This window comes from Apteryx mantelli, chromosome 3 (genome assembly GCF_036417845.1).
Source record: "Apteryx mantelli isolate bAptMan1 chromosome 3, bAptMan1.hap1, whole genome shotgun sequence".
Lineage (NCBI taxonomy): Eukaryota > Metazoa > Chordata > Aves > Apterygiformes > Apterygidae > Apteryx > Apteryx mantelli.
Genome location: NC_089980.1, coordinates 135,524,812 through 135,541,960, shown reverse-complemented (window position 1 = coordinate 135,541,960; position 17,149 = coordinate 135,524,812).

The window sequence follows — 17,149 nt, the reverse complement described above, 5'->3', positions numbered from 1 at the left end:
CAAGAGAATGGTTTGGGGCTTTCTGGTTTACCGGTGAAGGTGAAGCCCTAGAATATATTCACAGATGGATTTATGTAGTCAGATATAGCTAACTATGATATAGACATCTCTATCTGAGTTAATCGTCTACACTGAATTTTATAGACAGTAGAAAAAAATGGACATGGCTAAAAAAGTTGAACCTTAAAGTTACTATTTACAGTTTATCAAGAATGCCCATGGTAACAAGTTCAGATATAGACTTCTACTTTGCAGACATTTAAAGTTAGGCAAGATTTGTCCTATCCTAAAATTCCCCTGAATTCAAGAAGATTCCCTCTGACTTTCCTACCTGTGAAGTAAAATTTTTGTTAGATCCTAATTTAGGGACAGCCTTTAAATCCCTCCAGTTGCTACATGAAACTGAAACCTGATTCTTCTTCTGTAGCCCAGCATTCATCTTACCTAATACTAGCTGTCTAACAGTAATAATAATAATAATAATAATAATAATAACAGCTGTCTGATAATCTGAGCTCGCCATATACGCTCAGAAAAAGAAAAGTGTTACTGCAGGACGATTCTGCCCATTCTAGGAGAAGCATGCAAGACCAGTGTGATGAGTAGCTGTCTAAAGATTCTTATATCTCCCTCCTGAGTATAGAAAAAACACAACTAGTTAGATTAGAACACTACCTTTAGATGGTTACATTTAGGTGAGATGGATCTTTCCCCTCTGTGGAATAAACACAGTACCCAGGCATGTCTGAAGATTTCACACAGTCAGGTGAGATACATTTAGAAGTTAGATGCCTAGGTTGGGATATCCAGTGACACGTAATAAATGTAGATAAAGTGCTGGTGAAAGCTTCGCTTGTACCCCCATAACATAGAAAAAGAAAATCTATCTTCTTCTAATAAAATCTGGTCACTTGTTACTGTCCCTCTGCAGTTATATTAACCTCCTCCCCCTCCTCCCCTGCCTGAATACAGGTTGATCCAAATAAAACCTTTTTATATACATTTTCATGGAACTTGAGCAGGCTCATTAAAAAAAAAAAAAATTGCTCCAAAATTAATTTCAAAAAGATATGTAATTTTAGCCAGACCTTTGGCTTCTCTGAATTGTCATACTTCTCCAAAAATCAGTAAAACTCTCTTTATTTAAACTAATTGAAGATCTGTCTCTTTATTTTTCCCATTCTAGGGAACTAGGGAGCTTTTCTCTTTTTAATTTTAATTTCTGGTTTTGAATTGAACCTTTTCACCAGTGTAAACATCTGAGCTTAGTAAAATATACACGAGAAACAGACTCATCAGTGAATGCTATTATTTCACACTATGATGGTATCAAGAAATAGTCTATTTTTAGTTTCAAAATTGTTTATCTTCTTTTCCTACCTTTGAAAATGTGGTCTTAACTACTAGTTATTGTGCACGTTCTTCTACTTTTTTTGTATCTTTTCTTTGGGGGATACCCAGGGAAAAAAAGATCGTAGAGTTTAAAAGATGTTTCAACTTTTAGTAATTAAGCTCTGGTGAGCGTTGCAAGAATATTTAATGCCGTGCTGCTGTATCTGAGGAGGATCTGGAGATTTACAAGGAATTACAAGAACATGATTTACAAAACATAAAGCTCATATTGTCAAAGCATCCTCTGAAATGCTTTCAGATGAGAAAGTTTTTTCTAGTGTTTCATGAGAATCAGGCAGCGGCGAGTCTCACGGCATTAAGGCTTTCTGTTTGGTTTGGTTTTGTTTTTCTCCCCCCTAGTTAAGAGTAACTTGTTGGCTTTTTTTTTTCCACCTCGTGCTCTCTCTCGCAGACGAGCATTAGAGAGACCGCGGCAATGGAAGGCCTTTCTGTCTGCAGCTAGCAGGGTCAATTCAGTGTGGCAGCTGCGAGCGGGTGACATAGACTTACATTGACACAACCCACTCTTTGCTGCAGATCACAAAGCGAAAGCACCCGGGGCTCTTCTGCCTTTTTCAATAAGATACGAATTTTTGTCTTCCTTGTATTAAGCAGAGATCTGTCATCTTGACTTGTACACTAAATGGTCCATTCTGACTGCCTTGTTTGTGTCCAATCCCAGCCAGAAACTAGAAACGTGTTAACATTCGGCATGTTTGGGGGCGAGCTGGAAGGGCCTGAGGCTAGACTCCCTGATGTCTGCTGGAGGGTAGTCAATAATCATTAGTCCTTCAAGTGGTAGATGCCCAACATAAACTGTATTTATTTATTAAATAATAATAAGAAAATCTTTACTTTAAGCCACAGGGAAAGGCATTTTAGAGAACACAGCTCCCCTGAAGTAACGAAGCGATAATAAAGATGCAGTGCCATGTTAGTGAGATTCTGGCTTATTGAGGGGGGACATGGTTTTTTAACACTGTGTCATCAGCCAAAGCAATGGGAAACTATTAAAAGTAATTAGCCCATGCGTGTCTGTCACTTAAGTTTATCCCTGTGGTGATAAAGAAGTGTGATCTGCCCCAAGTCTTTTCTGATTGCCAACATCTCAGCATTATCCACAGAGCTAAACCTGCAGCTATGAGGGAAGTTCTAATGTTCATTACAGTCAACACGAGGTAAATGAAGCTGGGCTTTTTAATTTTATTTTTGACGGAGTTCAAAGAACCCAAGTTTGTACTGATTAAAAATTCAGCGAGACTGTGAAGCTTCTCCTGTAACTGTGACTGTTTATGTGTGGATAGGTGTCAGTGGCAGGCCAAACATTGCTGTCATTTACATTTGCACCCATCTTGGTGCGAGTGGAATAGATTGGTGTTGATGGGGTGACTTGTTTAACATACTTATTTCTATTTCTATATTTTTCTACTACACATATGTACCAGAAATGTTAAAGTGCTAGAAAAAAAAGTCTAACAGAATGAAGTGAACATGTAAGACAGGATTCAAGGCACCTAACATTAGGTGTCTAAAAGTGGGCAATTAGTCTAAAGTGCCCCTTATAGACAACAGAAAGAGCCAGGTACCTCTGAAGGGCAATTCAATACATCCTAAAATAAATGGAATGAGTTGCCCCCTTGAGGTGTCTATCATGTCCTTTGGCTGTGAAGAAATCTTTCAGGCTAGTTGAGAACAATTACTCCACTTTCAGATAGCTGAAATCATGTGAAATGAATCCCACCAAAAGAATGGCAGGACTTACGTATCGATCAGGTCCAAGTTAATTTAGTATATCATCAGCTAGTACCAATTGCTTCAGAGAGAGAAGAGCCCCAGCAATAAGAACTATGGATTCATCTATCTAGTTTCTAATATTCTTATATTCTCTACCAATATTTAGAGCTTTAAGCTTCAGTTGTCAAGGCTAATAATCCTTTCAAAATTCTTAAATCTGTTTGCATATTGTCTGTGAATGTGTATTTGGCATTTTTAAGGCCCTGTATCAGCAGTATATTTAGTTCAACATGCCTGTCTTTAAGCGTGTCTCAGTGAAGCCACAGGGATTGTTCACATGCCCAGGTTATTTGCTGAACTGGGGCATTAATCTTTAATATTATTGCTTTGGCTGTCCAGCTGGATGAACTGTCTGTAATTAGTGGCCCTAAAATAACTGCATATGCACTGACAGATTCAATATCTTCTCTAATAAATTGGAAAGATGGGTCCTAGGTTGAGAGTTACCACTAAGCCGCTGGCAAAATGACCTGGGAAAGCAAGGCAGGCGTATTTGACATTGGTTTTCATGATACTCTCACTTTAATACCATAGGTTCTTCTGAACAAGCCCTGTGTTTAACAAGACTTGGTGTGTAGCAATTTTTTCACATATGGCAGATGGGCATTGACACATGTAGAACTGAGTATATCCGGAGCTGACACATCTCATTTAGCCTTTAGTTGTACTGGAAGAAACAACTTTTAAATTGTCCTGAGTATTTCCCAGCTTTCCATCTCACCCTTTAACATGTAAGCTACATGGGCAAGTTATTGCTAAATGACCCATATTAATTCTTAAAGAATATTAAAGCCTTTACCATGACCTAATTAAAAATGCCTTCCTTCATCTGCCCCGAGGTGCACTCTCTTGTAGTGGTGCCTCCAGGCACCACGGTGATGGAGACCCTGTTGTGGCTGAGGCTTTAGAAACATGTGGGAAGAAAAGCTTCCTCACCTAAAGAATGTTCCACTTAACAGCCAATTTTTCCAGCAGGAAGCCAAGGCATGGGGAGATTAGGAACATGAAAGGGAATTTACTGGAGGGGGGGGGAAGGAATACCACTTTAATTCTGCAGGCAAGGTGTAGCAGGCTTACAGAGGGGCATATGCTGCAGTCTGTGCTAGAGTATCTAGAGCAGTGCTAGCACCCATGCCTGGTGCTTTCAGCCTCATTCACAAATGTCTCCTTAGTCAGCCCTTTGCATTGCCGTCGAGACACACCCTGAGAGTGTGAATCTGACAGCCTAAATTTGAAGTATTGAAATTTCAGTCTAAGTTAGTCATTAAAGTTACCTCCACAGTCAAACAAAGAAGTTACATATTTTAGGTGGTGCTCAGCATATCCTATAAAGATATTTTAGACAGATAAGACAGACCCAGAAGAAATAATAATGGTTTTATTTTTTTCCCAACAATGCCATTTTATACTTGTGTATCTGTTTGTTTTTTTCCCATGCTCTTTTGGTTGCTTTCCAATGGCATTTTTTTCAGAAATTAGTTCACAATAGTCTGTCTTTTTCAAACCTTAAACATTTTAAGTATTTTCATCACAAAAACACTTTTTTTTGACCCTTAATGATTCTCTTTCCTGTTCGAAGACAAAGAAACAATCAACTGTTGTTTCACAGATTTATTACTACAGCTGACCATGATTCTGCAACACTCTCTTGACTCCTCTCCCATTTTTTCATGGGGCCGCTGTCTTACTAAATATTGACTGTCACATTTCAAATTGACCCAGTTGTCAGTTCACTTTTTCTATTACTCTGAATGCCTCCATCTTTCTCTCTCCTTGGGAAGTCCAGTTCTCAAACTACATCACATTCATTTCTTCTAGTTCTTTATCTAGTTCTTGGGCTGTGGAAGTTCTTTGGGGAAAACTCAGTGATCCTGAAGATCTTTCATGCTGAGATTTCCCCCCCCACCCCTCCTTCTTCCTGCTCTTTGTCTAGACCCACTAGTGTGTTTTATCCTACATCTAAATTCCATCTCACCTAGGAGGGAGCAAAACCCTTACAGAGGTACCTCCAGAGCACAAATACTATCTTATACACTTATTTTAAGATAGGATGAATTGCCTCTGGAAGTTTCTCTCTTTCTCCATGGACTGTAAATGGAACTTGGAGAATTCTCTTACACATCTACATTTTAACTCTTTTAGGTAAGATGAATCCCACCTGCATTTACTTCTTTTAACTGCTCTGCAGACAAAGGGTTGTAAGAATGCCTGGAAAAAGAAAGAAGTGAATGCCCTTGGAAACTGCACCTTTGGACCTAGCATTTTTTAAATGGACTTCAAACACAAGTGACTTCAGTTTTCTTTTTATTTATTAACACATTTTTTTCCAATGTGTTGCTTGCTATTTATTCAAAATTAGTTGTGTTTCTTTCACCTGTCCAGCTCATAGAAGGAGACTTTACTTACTGACAAAATATTACTGACTTAAGTCTGACCAAGCTAATTCTCCATTGCGTCATGACCCTCCAAGGCAGCCATGAAAAGGCCAGAATGCCTACCCTCAACAAATCAGATATTTCCAAAATGTTTCAAGCTGACTCCCCCAAACAACTAGTCATGTTTTGAAACTGTGATTGGGAATTTGAATTAACTTGGATAATGTAGTGCACTTAAATCTTTTACATTTGTTTTTCAAGCATATTCTTAATTGCCATCTCCGCCTCATTGTAAATTAGATAGATAGATAGATGGATGGATAGATAGATATCTTTAAAACCTTAATTGTAAAAGTAGTAGGCCAGGTCCTCAGATCTCCTATATTGTTTCTAAACAATACATTTTAGGACTCTAGGCAGGAATCCTCAGCTTCAGTTCTATGGCCTGCATAAATTAGATCCTATTGGAGGTCTCCTATAATCTCTTTTGGTCCGGGAAATATGGATTCTAATCATCCTGCTTTGGCAAATAACTTCAGTAAATACAGGAAGACATATAAAAGAACTATAATTTTTAAAAACAATATTTCTACCTGTAAGTCTTTCCTTTAAGACACTTAGCACTTATAGTTTGTGCGTTTCCAGGGTGAAAGCAAAACCTGACAAATGCTGATTTCCTCAGCAGAGTGCAGCTCAGAGGTCTTAGACAAAAAGAAGCAAGTGCTCTGCAAATCATCAGATATTGCTAAGGTGTGAATAAAGTTATTCACTCCATCCATTCAGTTTCCTACCCAGAGAATCCCTCCCTGCTTTTTGGGCTCTCTCTTTCTCTGAACCTCCAGAGTGGGAAGATACTGCCTTAAAGCTATTGGGATTAATTACAACCAACTAATACCAACTTTCTATTTACCCACACCTTTTTACAAAGGTTTATAGCACACCTGAAACAATCCCCAAATGTGAGTACATTAATTATTTAGGAACTCTTCCTTAGATTGTAATTTCAGTTTTCCTACTCACTGCGAAAATGTCTGCAGAAGGAAGGCATGGAGGAGTAAGAAGACGGGAGAAACATCTCAGAAGAAAAGTCCCATTGGCTCTATGGCAGATTGAAAGAAAAGCCTACTACTGCTCTTTTTTTTGTGGGGGGGACAAAAAAAGCTGCTTATTTTTCTTTTTATGGACACTTTTTTTTTTTTTTTTAATAAACTGTCCAAAGCTCCTGAAAAATGAGAACTTGTTAATTTAGAGTGTAGAGTTTGGGTTTTTTTCAGAGCAATTGTCTGGGAGAAAAGGGGCTGTTCTTTATGGAAGACATTTCTTCCTGTAGAAAACAAGCAAAAAGGTTCATCCAGCCTTATGTTTAGCCTTCTCCTGTCCTAAGCTTTGCACTCCACATCCTCCAGATCTCTACCTGTCCTTAGTTTTCAGTCCTACGTCTCAGGGTGTATTGCCACCTGCCGGACACTGACGGTACCCAACAGGATGTAGGTTAGCGAGAAACATGGAGCAGGATTCACTTCACCAAAAATCATCTGGTTCTTACCATCCCTTTTTAGATAATGAAGAGAAATAAGCATTTATAAGGAGCAATTTATCTGCCCCTAAGGTCTAAAACGAGTCAGATGTATTGTGCCATAAAAGTGTGTTTCTCTCTACTAATGATGAAGATAGCTGAGAGGAGAAAGCTAAAGGTCTACTTCAATGTCTGAACATTGGTACTGGCTTTTTCCACCTTCTCTTTGTGTTAAAGGATGACAGGAGAGAGTGTGGGACAACCTATTCCTTCAGCTGTTCCTCCTAGAATATTTACAGAAATATTCTATTTCTATTTACTGAGATCATTTCTATTTGACCTCTGGATTACACCTAGTTTATTCAAAAAAGCAGAAAAACAAGCACTTCTTGCTTTTATCCTGACGAGTGTGGAATAGACAATGAAATTACTTGATAATATAGGACAGGCAAACTATATTTCAAGCATCAGAAGCCATAATCCATCTCCCTTTACATCCCTGACTGTCTCTCCTAAAGCAATAGCTTAATATGAATTCAGCCAGTGTCATTTTCCAGCCAAGCTGTAGTTACATCCATAATATCACATGCTTCTTTATACTCACATGCCCCTAGCTTTTCCATTCTGCTTGCTAAATGCCTTGCCTTTGTACTTAAACAACTTAATAAGCCTGGGTTTCTGCCCTGCAATAAAGGCCGTACATTCTAAATAGGAGCTGTTCTTGCTGCTTTCTACTGTAAGTGCATTCTTCCCCTTTATCTGTGTTATCTGTTCATTAAATATGTATCTTTCTACTGGAGTTTTTAATCACCGCAGGGATCTATTCCATTTCCATGTGAGTGAGCTGTTCTTTTTTTGTGCAAAGAGGAAAACATGCTTTTAATGCAGAGAGTACACTACATGGTCTACAACTGATTACATCTTTCCCCAACTCTCACCCTCTTTGTACATAAATGTACTCATGTCACACATTTCAGCTCCTAAAAAGAAGGAAAGTCCAAAATGGCTGAGAGGAGCAATGCTTAATAGATGATTCTCTTGTATCTGAACCCTTGCTTCTCTCTCTACCATGAATTAAAATATTAATCATAGCAAGCTCTTTAAAACTGAGTGTCTGCATTTAAAAAGAAGCGAACATAGCATAGGAGAAATAAGGCACTAGCTGTTGTGGGAAGAGTTCAGGCGTGTGTTATCCACAGCCTGGGACTGAGAAGAACACCCTTATGGCACTGCTGGTATACACATGCCTTGGGTGTTCCTGCCCACATCCTTTTGGACTAGTTTGCCCTGTGCTTAGGGACACCATCAGATTCTTAAAGCAGCTGAATAGTCAACAAGCTGGACTGCTTTGGGCCACTTAGATGAAGGTTTAAACAAGCTATGCTCTAACTTAGCCATGCAGAAGTTATCCATCAAGCCTAAGCCACTGCTCTGGGCTCTCTGGGTATCAATGGGGAGGGATGAAGCTCTCCGAAGGGTAATAGAGGTCTGTCCTAGGACAGGCTGAGTCATCTTCTGGAGCTGCTTTTTTTCCTCTTAGTAAAACCTCAACTAGACCACTGGCTGAATGCTGACTTCTCTATAGCCGCAGTTAAATGACATGAATCTGACCTTTGTGTTCTTCTTTACCCCAAGACTCAGTGACCCATACTAAGAGCAATAAGCCCTAGAAGCTAACAGATCAGTGTTTATGCTAGAATAAATTCTTGTTAGCCTGAAGCTCTAGCCACCTCTGAGTTCTTGGTTATCTGTTCTCGTGATATGAAAGCCAAAACCACTGTCCTTTTTGTTTTGGGGATCAACAAACATGTCTCAGTAGAGTATATGAAAAATAAAAACTCTGCCTCCTCAGAGGCTTTGAGAAATTTAAATGTTTCTTGAGGGGGGTTGTTTGTGGGTCACAGCATTCCTGTGGGTCTGATCTAACAACTAATTATACCCTGTTGCTCAAAGGTTTTCCTAAACAAATAACTTATGACTGATGGGAAAAAAGAAGCTGTATGAAGATAAATGAGATAGGCTCCTTGTGGCATTCAGTCAATGGATAAAACTGGTACTTCAGGGAGACAATGTGAGGGGAAAAAAAAATTTTCCTTTAGGTATTTTAAGGCCTTTTTTAGCTTTGCTTGGATGAAAAGACAAAGAATAACATCTGGAGATTACCTCAGCTCTCGCCTGTTGTTTGTATCTGTGTTAGAGACTTGGGGTGACAATCATCTCACCACATTTGAGCTCTCTAAAAGTTAGGTGTCTGACCTAAACTTAGAAACTAGGTTCTTCCAATGCAGAGAGATTTCCAAAGGTTTAACCATTCGACCCTAAAATAGCCCCCTAGTTACGTAGTTTACAGAAACTGATTTGAAAATTGGGAATATTGGGGTTTTGAAACTAATTCAGCCCCAAAGTTAGATGCAGTTTTCTAGGAGTGGGAAGAATTGAACACCGGGACAGATTACAGGGGATGTAGTTGGTTTAGTATCACTGCTTTTAAAACGAATTTAAATTTTTCTCCCCCAAAATGTATGTATGTATGTATGTGACTATCCATGTCTACCTCAAGCTGAGATGCTGTTGGTAGCCTCCTTTGGACATGCCATAATGTTGCTTCTGACATGAAAGTTTGCTTCTTTATTCTCTCGCTTCATGGGCTGTAGCGAACACAAGAATTTCAGCATTGTCTCCTGAACAATCAAAACATTTGCAGCTCTTTATTAGTGTGGTGGGTACCATGAATGTTTGTATTTCTTCATTTAACTGGTCAGCAGTAACCTAGATTAAATATATAATTGACTGGAAGAGTCAATTTAACTTTTTCATTCAGGGCTATTGATCAAAAAATCCCTTCTAGCTTTAATTCTGTGAAAGTCATAATGCATTGGCATCTATTGTATTAGTAATTTAGACAATTTTCTATAACTGCCCTCGTACTTTACCATTGAGAGGTTAGCAACAGGGTAAGAAGAACAGGGAGTACGAAATTACCCAGAGTTACATTAAAAAAAACAAAAACAAAACAACAAAAAAACCCTCCTTAATTTAAAGATTGCCTGATTTCAGCTTTATTTAAAATTTGTTTAGGGGCTTGATTTAACCTTTCCTGATTTAGCATTATTTAACCTTTCACTTTTATGAATGATTAAAGACAAATGAAGATAAACCCTCCCAAACCTTGAAGAACCTACAGAAGCCGAAGGGAACATCATCATTTTGCAAAGAAAAAAAATATATTTACCTTAAGGCTACTTAAACACTCAATTTACCAAATTACCCCTGTTTAGTGTAATGGAATAAATGGCTTGCATAGAGGATTGCTGTTGGCAGGGTATCATTAGAGCTAAAAAGGTAATGGGCCCTGAATAATGCCCCAAGCAACCTTGGATACTGCAAGCTAAGAAGCTGAGTGACCATCTATCAGAAGTTAGAGGGGAGAACAGACATACGGCAAAAGAAATCCAAGAACCAAGGTTAAAATTATGTTGCTTTGCAGTGAGGATCTTACCCATGATATAAAGATTATCTTGGAATCTTGCTACCTGTTGAAGCTACCACCAAACTCTGAGTAGCATTGGTAGTATGGGATATAGTATTATGTGATGGCACTATGCACAAAAAAGCATTTTTGCCTGGAATTTATGCCTCATGTTGCCTTTGGGCAACACAAAACTTTGGAACTCAATACTGTGTGGATCTTGTCGTGGATTTATATGCAGAGGCTGAGTCCATAAATTGTAATGGCTAAATTGGCTGTGTAGGAATGATTCTGGGACTGCCTCAGAGGGAAATCTTCATCTTTGCCTGCAGGGCTTCCCTGCAACCTCTCATCTTCCACACTGTGGTGGGTATTACTGTTCTGCTGCCACTGAGCTCACAACTTAGGTACCATCCTTGATAATGACATGACCATAGGGTATGTCATTGTGCAGATTCTTCCAGTAGAACATACCCAAGACATGGTCTGTCCCGCCCGCCTACATGGCCAAAAGCCTTCGCTGGGACCCCGTCATCTCATTTCTCAGTTACTGCAGCATTTTCTCTCCTCGACAAATAGATTCTTGTGCTGCCAAAAAACCATCCAGAAAACAGCCTACAAAGATCATTTTCCTAGCTTTCCAATGAATTGTGTCACATCACCTTTTACTAACTCTCCACTTTCTCTTGCATCACATACATATTGATTCTGATCACTTCCAATACCTTTCTATGGTTTCTATTTTTCTATTTATATTCTTTTATTTAGAAACAGAAGACTGATTACTGCTTCAAGTTTTAATGGAAGAATAATTGATTCTGAGTTTAGCAACAGAACCAGGAAAGAGGAGTAGAAAAGAAGAGTTTTGATCTCATTTAAGATCTCATTTTATATCAATTTAATAAACATGCACATTTTTACATGAACTATTCTATTTGATGCAAAATGCAATTTCAGGAACTTGTTAAAAAAATGTAACAAAGAGGCTTGATTCACAAAGTTGCCGTAAAAATAGTCTGCCTTCTTTAACCAAGCAAGCCAATAGGTAGGGCATTTACTTTAGATGTAAAAAGTCCGTTCCGTTCCTCTCTTTCACACAAAAGGGTCTGAACTCTCATCTTTCACTTCGTAAAAGAGCACCTTCACCATCAGTGTGCAAGCTACCCTGGGGTGGAACATTCTCAGTCTTTCCTGTTAATGCTATTTCTCTTTGCATAAATAATGAAACATTCACTGCAGCACAGGCTGAAACACAGCTGTCCCACCTCCCAGGTGAATGTTCAAACACCAGGAGAGAGAGTCCTGAATGCTTAAATATTTTAAACAAAATGGACTCACTCCAATAGGAGAATACAAAAAGCAGTTACCCCCAAATATTGCAAAACATTGTGATGACTGCAGGTTCAAATCTGTGCAGGTAGCATCAAGAGATGAACTGGCTCCTAACTGTTGCTGTATTAAATAAAATACATTGGGAAGCACTGCTATCATTTTGAATCTAGCTTTCTTTTTAGCCAAAACTATACATGACTTTGGAGTAGATAAAAATATATCACTTCTTTTTCTCCTCTTTTTAAAAGAATTAAGTATTAGCCAAAATAATAATATTCCAGCTATATGTCTTATACCAGATGTTATCATTCTTTTGTTAACACAGAATATCTTTGTGCTCCTATAAGATTGAAAGATCTAATGTTGATGTGATTTCTTTTTTTCCTCTTTATACATTCAGAGTTAAATTGACCTCTAAATTTAGGGTTAAAGAGGAATTTTCTCTTGTTAACCTTCTTCTATGCTCTGGGACATTATCCTCTTCTTAAAGTAATCTAGGGCCATCTTGTAAAAAAACTCCTCGTCACCAGAGAGATCTGGAATATTGAACATGACTTTGGGTTTTTCTGTTCTTTTCCAGGAGTCCATTTTTGCTCTGGGTATTTTATTGCAGCTCTTAAGTTACTTATAAGGTGTCAGGGTATCTTCTGTGATCTGTGATGTGTTTTTCTGCATGGAGAGGATGTTCTGTAGATCTTTGAAATACAGATTTGGGGAACTTTTCCTAATCTATGTTCTTATAATCATACCAGGAACAAAGTTTGCAGCTGACCAAGTTTAAAGATTGTCTGGCTAAACCCCTCAGCAAGGGATCCGGCAGAGCCAGCCACAGAGGAAGAACAAATAGCCCGGCTCCATCGCCACCTCCATCCTCACCTGACGGGGAGGAGCTGGGCCAGGAGTGCCCAAGGGAGGGTGAGATTCCGGCCAGAAATGGCTAGAATGGGGCACTGTCAGAGTTCATTAACGTCACAGAGATGAGAAGCAACATGTTATTTAGACAAACCCCACAGCTCTTCTAATTGACTGTGTTGAGCTCAAAGCCACCTTTACTGCCTGTCCATTGGTGTTCACCATCATTATAAAATTTATCTCTCTTGATATACCCCTGTGAAGAAGCGACTGGCTACCCCATTTTTGAAACAGGTATACAAATAGCAAACCATTTGACTTATGACTTGTAGGAAATCTACATCCAAGCCAGCAACTGCATACAGATCTCCTATTTCTTAGGCTGGCATGTCTATGCCAAGACCATTTTTCCCATATATTATACATACTTTAGAAATATTAAGCAAATGAATATTACATGGGTTAGCAACAGATTAATAGGATGATAAAAAAATCAAAAAGCAATCCTGGAGTCTTCACATTCACATTGAGCTTACTTAAATAAATGCTTTGATGATCAACTCTGAACATAAAAAGAATTCAGCTTTCATCCTAAACATACACATTCAAAATCTACCCCTCTATTGCTCTCCTGCTGAACATTAGAATGTTCTATTTCTTAAATAGAAATTAATGATTTCATATTCAGACTAAGTTATCTTCCTTCTAATGATGTCCCAGATTTCAGACCAAGTGATCAACAGAAATGATAAAGATGAAAATGTTAGTCAGGGAAGGGAAAAACAGTCTGACCATCTTGCAGAAGACTTACAGCTAGGCAGAGAATAGGATATATGCTGCTTAGGTCCTCTTTAAATAGGATCTAAGCCATTGTCATTGGTGATGAAAGGCAAATCAAGAAAGTCCAATGCTGAGAATCTGCAGAAATCATCCTGATATCAGTCTCTTCTCTTGTGTTTGCAGAAGGAAGCACCTTGTATGCGCATCTATTATTTTGTTCTTTGAGGATGTACCTCAAGCTCAGCTTGCCTAGAGGTCCTGTTCACCACTACAGTGCAGATAATAAGGAAAACTTCTTTGCCTAAAGAAAGAGAAAAGCGGGGTGACTTTTTCTGATGATCAGTTAGGGATACCTCTTCTGCACCAAGGTGACTTGCCCTAAGTAGATAGGAAGATTTCCCCCTTTCCCCAGTATAATGACTTGGGTGGATTTTAAGACAAAAAAAAAAAAAAATTGTTGTATGGTATCTTTTATATTTTCTTTTTAAGCACACAGACTAAAGTATCTCAGAGAGGTTTTGAGAGGTTTTTATCTAAAACAAAAAGCCAGATCTCATGTAGTCTTTTTTCCACCAGTAGCTCTCAATGTACTTACTGAAGGCTGATACAGCCAAAGAGAACAGCTTAATAGAAGAAAATCTGTGTTTCTGTATAGTAAAAGTGAAAGAAAGTGAAATTCTAACCTGCAAGCATTCTTTTAAATTTGGTAGTCAATAAATCATGAAAAAACTTAAACAAAGCAGCGTCTATACATTAAAATGATGTAAAGCTAAATCAGTTTCAGTCGATTGTATTTTGATGGATTTTAAAATGATGAGTGGTGTAGGCCATCAATGGGAACCAGTAAAAATCAAAGCATGCAAAGCAAAAGAATAATCTTCAATTAAGATCTGAAAGTTAACTTTGGGTTTCTTTATGGTTAAAGCAGCAAAGTTTCTTTAAAGATGGGTAACAAAATTTGGCTATCTATAAAGGAGATCACAATATAATTTCTGAAGAAACAGGTACAGACAGCAGACAGTTTCTAATGAAAAAGGCAGAAAAAAATATAAAAGTGAAAGTCTCTTTTGATGTGAAAGCATCATGAAGGGGCACAAAGGAATAAAAAGATTGGCCCTGAAACTAAAGAAATCAAATAAATACTGAGACCTGTGTAAAGGAAATGTTCTGTACAAATAAGGGGATACATGTTATCTTTATAAGTATTTTAAAAGTGTATGAATATAATGAAGATCAAATGAAGAAATAAACATAGCTGTGAAGGTTCTTAAATGTACACATAACAGGTTGAAATATAACCCAGAATACATAACTGTATGGCGAAAAGAGAGACTAGATTGGGCTAGATGATTTGCTATTTATCTATCTGTCTGTCTTATTTCGTAGCTTCCGTGGTTGCACATAAAGGAAAAACTTATCCAACCTCACAAAAACTTTTGAGTCATTGAATTTTTTCCTAGGTTTTTAAAGTCTTGCAAATTAAGTGATCTGACAAAAACACTAAGTAAATCAAACTGTTTCATTTCAGTATTTCAAGTTCTCATTTTAACTTTAGCTCTTATTTTTTTACTTTTTTATATTTCAAAACAAATACCTGATTCATACAAAAAATAATTAAGATTTTCCTTCTCTGCATATTAAAATGGGACATTTTGACGTTTCAGAAAGGCCTTTAAAAACTTTTTAGAAACAGGAAATTAATCAAACCCAACACTTCATTATAAGCAATGTTGATTTGATGAGCTACAGTCATTCCAAAACCTTAAGAAGATGTCTTCACAAACCTCCCAACTATCTTTTACCATTTGAGCTAGGAATGAAATCCAAGGTTCTGAAATGACCCTCAGCATCCCTGCCTTTCCCATGGTCTGTTGATGAAGACCTTGAAACCGCAATCCCAGTACTTGGAATGCATAGCCACCATTCCTAAACAGCAACTAGTTTTGAGAAATGTCTTTTTTAGAGCACTGTCAAAAGGACCGAGAGAAAAAATGTCCTGAAAGTGTGAGCTATTGTCAGTCAGGAGGATAAGGTCCCCTTTCACCCAGTATCCCATTGGTGAGGGCACTCACCAGGATACTGGACACTTGTTCAAATCCTTTCTCTGAAGGGATGGACCTAGATCAAGAATATGGCTTGGTGTCAACAACACATTTGTAGGTGGGTAAGAGGTAAGTTGGAGCTCCTGAGCGTGGAGCAATCAGGCAAGCTTCTCCCAGGGAAGAAAGGAGTGTCTTGATTTTACGAGGTGCCATGCTGAAAGACTTGCCGTAGGTCAGGTATTATGACTGAGTTATAAGTCAGTAGTTTGATAACTTGTGTCCTCAGTGGGAGAAGCTTAGCCTAATACCAAGTGCTTTTGAAAAACACACCCAGTATTATCTATTGTATTATAACAGCTGTTAGAGAACGTTGATGAAACTGTGCCATTGAACTCTGCTAGGCTCTGTCCAACAATGCAGTGCATAAACAAAGGGTAAAAACAAGCAAAGGGATAATCAACAGTTTTCCAGGGTCACTAGAAGAGTTACAGAGAGAATGTAGCCGTCTTTATTTTTAGCTCACTGTCACAACCATTGATTCATTCAAGATTATGGAGAACAAAGCCCTTGGACCTATGCAGCAGTCGTTAAGCCACCCTCTGAAGGTGCAGCTGTCTTTCTAGTAATATCGGTAAGCTTCTTGTTGTGATACGATTGTCTTTGGTATGGTTCCATGTCACAACTTCACTCACAGATGGAAAGAGGTTTCACCTGCAGATAATCAACTGTATCAAATGTTGGATGCTCTTCTGGGGGTATTACTTTGGAGATGGCTCTTGGATTGTTCTTGCTTGTCATACTGACAGTATTAAAGTCCTGGTAATAACCAGATGATTAAGACAAAGAAAAGGTTATACTGTGCAAGACGTTGAACTTTGTACAGTGGTCTTGAAGAGATTAAAATTTGATCATCACTTCTAATGACTCATATTTCCATTGCTTTGAAGACTACTGGAAAAATAAGGGTGCCTTTTAGATCTGTGTGTATCACCCACTTCTAAAATAGCTGGAGCTGTGGGCTGTGTTGACAACCATAGCTGTCCTGTTGAACTATTTTGAACACCTACAGATGGAACCCATGCTCCTTCAGAGACCGAGCGGAGGAAACAGCACTCTGCACTGGCAGAGTGAGGACACAAACCTTGGTTCACCCCGACATGCAGCGTCTCAGAGCCGCACGCTAGCTCTCAGGAAGGTTGGGTAGCCAAAATGCCCCATCTACCCTCTGGCGCAGAAGCCACCCTGTGTTCAAGAGGTGTTTGTGGTTCCAATTTCTGCTGCTCGGCGCAGCTCTCTTTGTGAGCTTTCTAATGTTTAGTAAAAGATAACAGATTAAACCAAGTGCAGAGATAATGAAATATAAATTAGTAGGTTTGCCAGCCTTTATCCACAGCACTGTCAGAGTATATTATCTGGTATATCTAGTTCAGAGCAGTCAGTTAAATTTCCCCTTATCAGAAACTGAGTGTGAAGTGTGGTAATGTTGCTAAGTGCAGAACAAAAATCTCTCTTTTTTTGCATCCCATGACTGCTCCAGGCAACATTCTTGGAAACCTCTGAGTAGGAAGGAAAAGAAGACCCTGAGATATATACACTG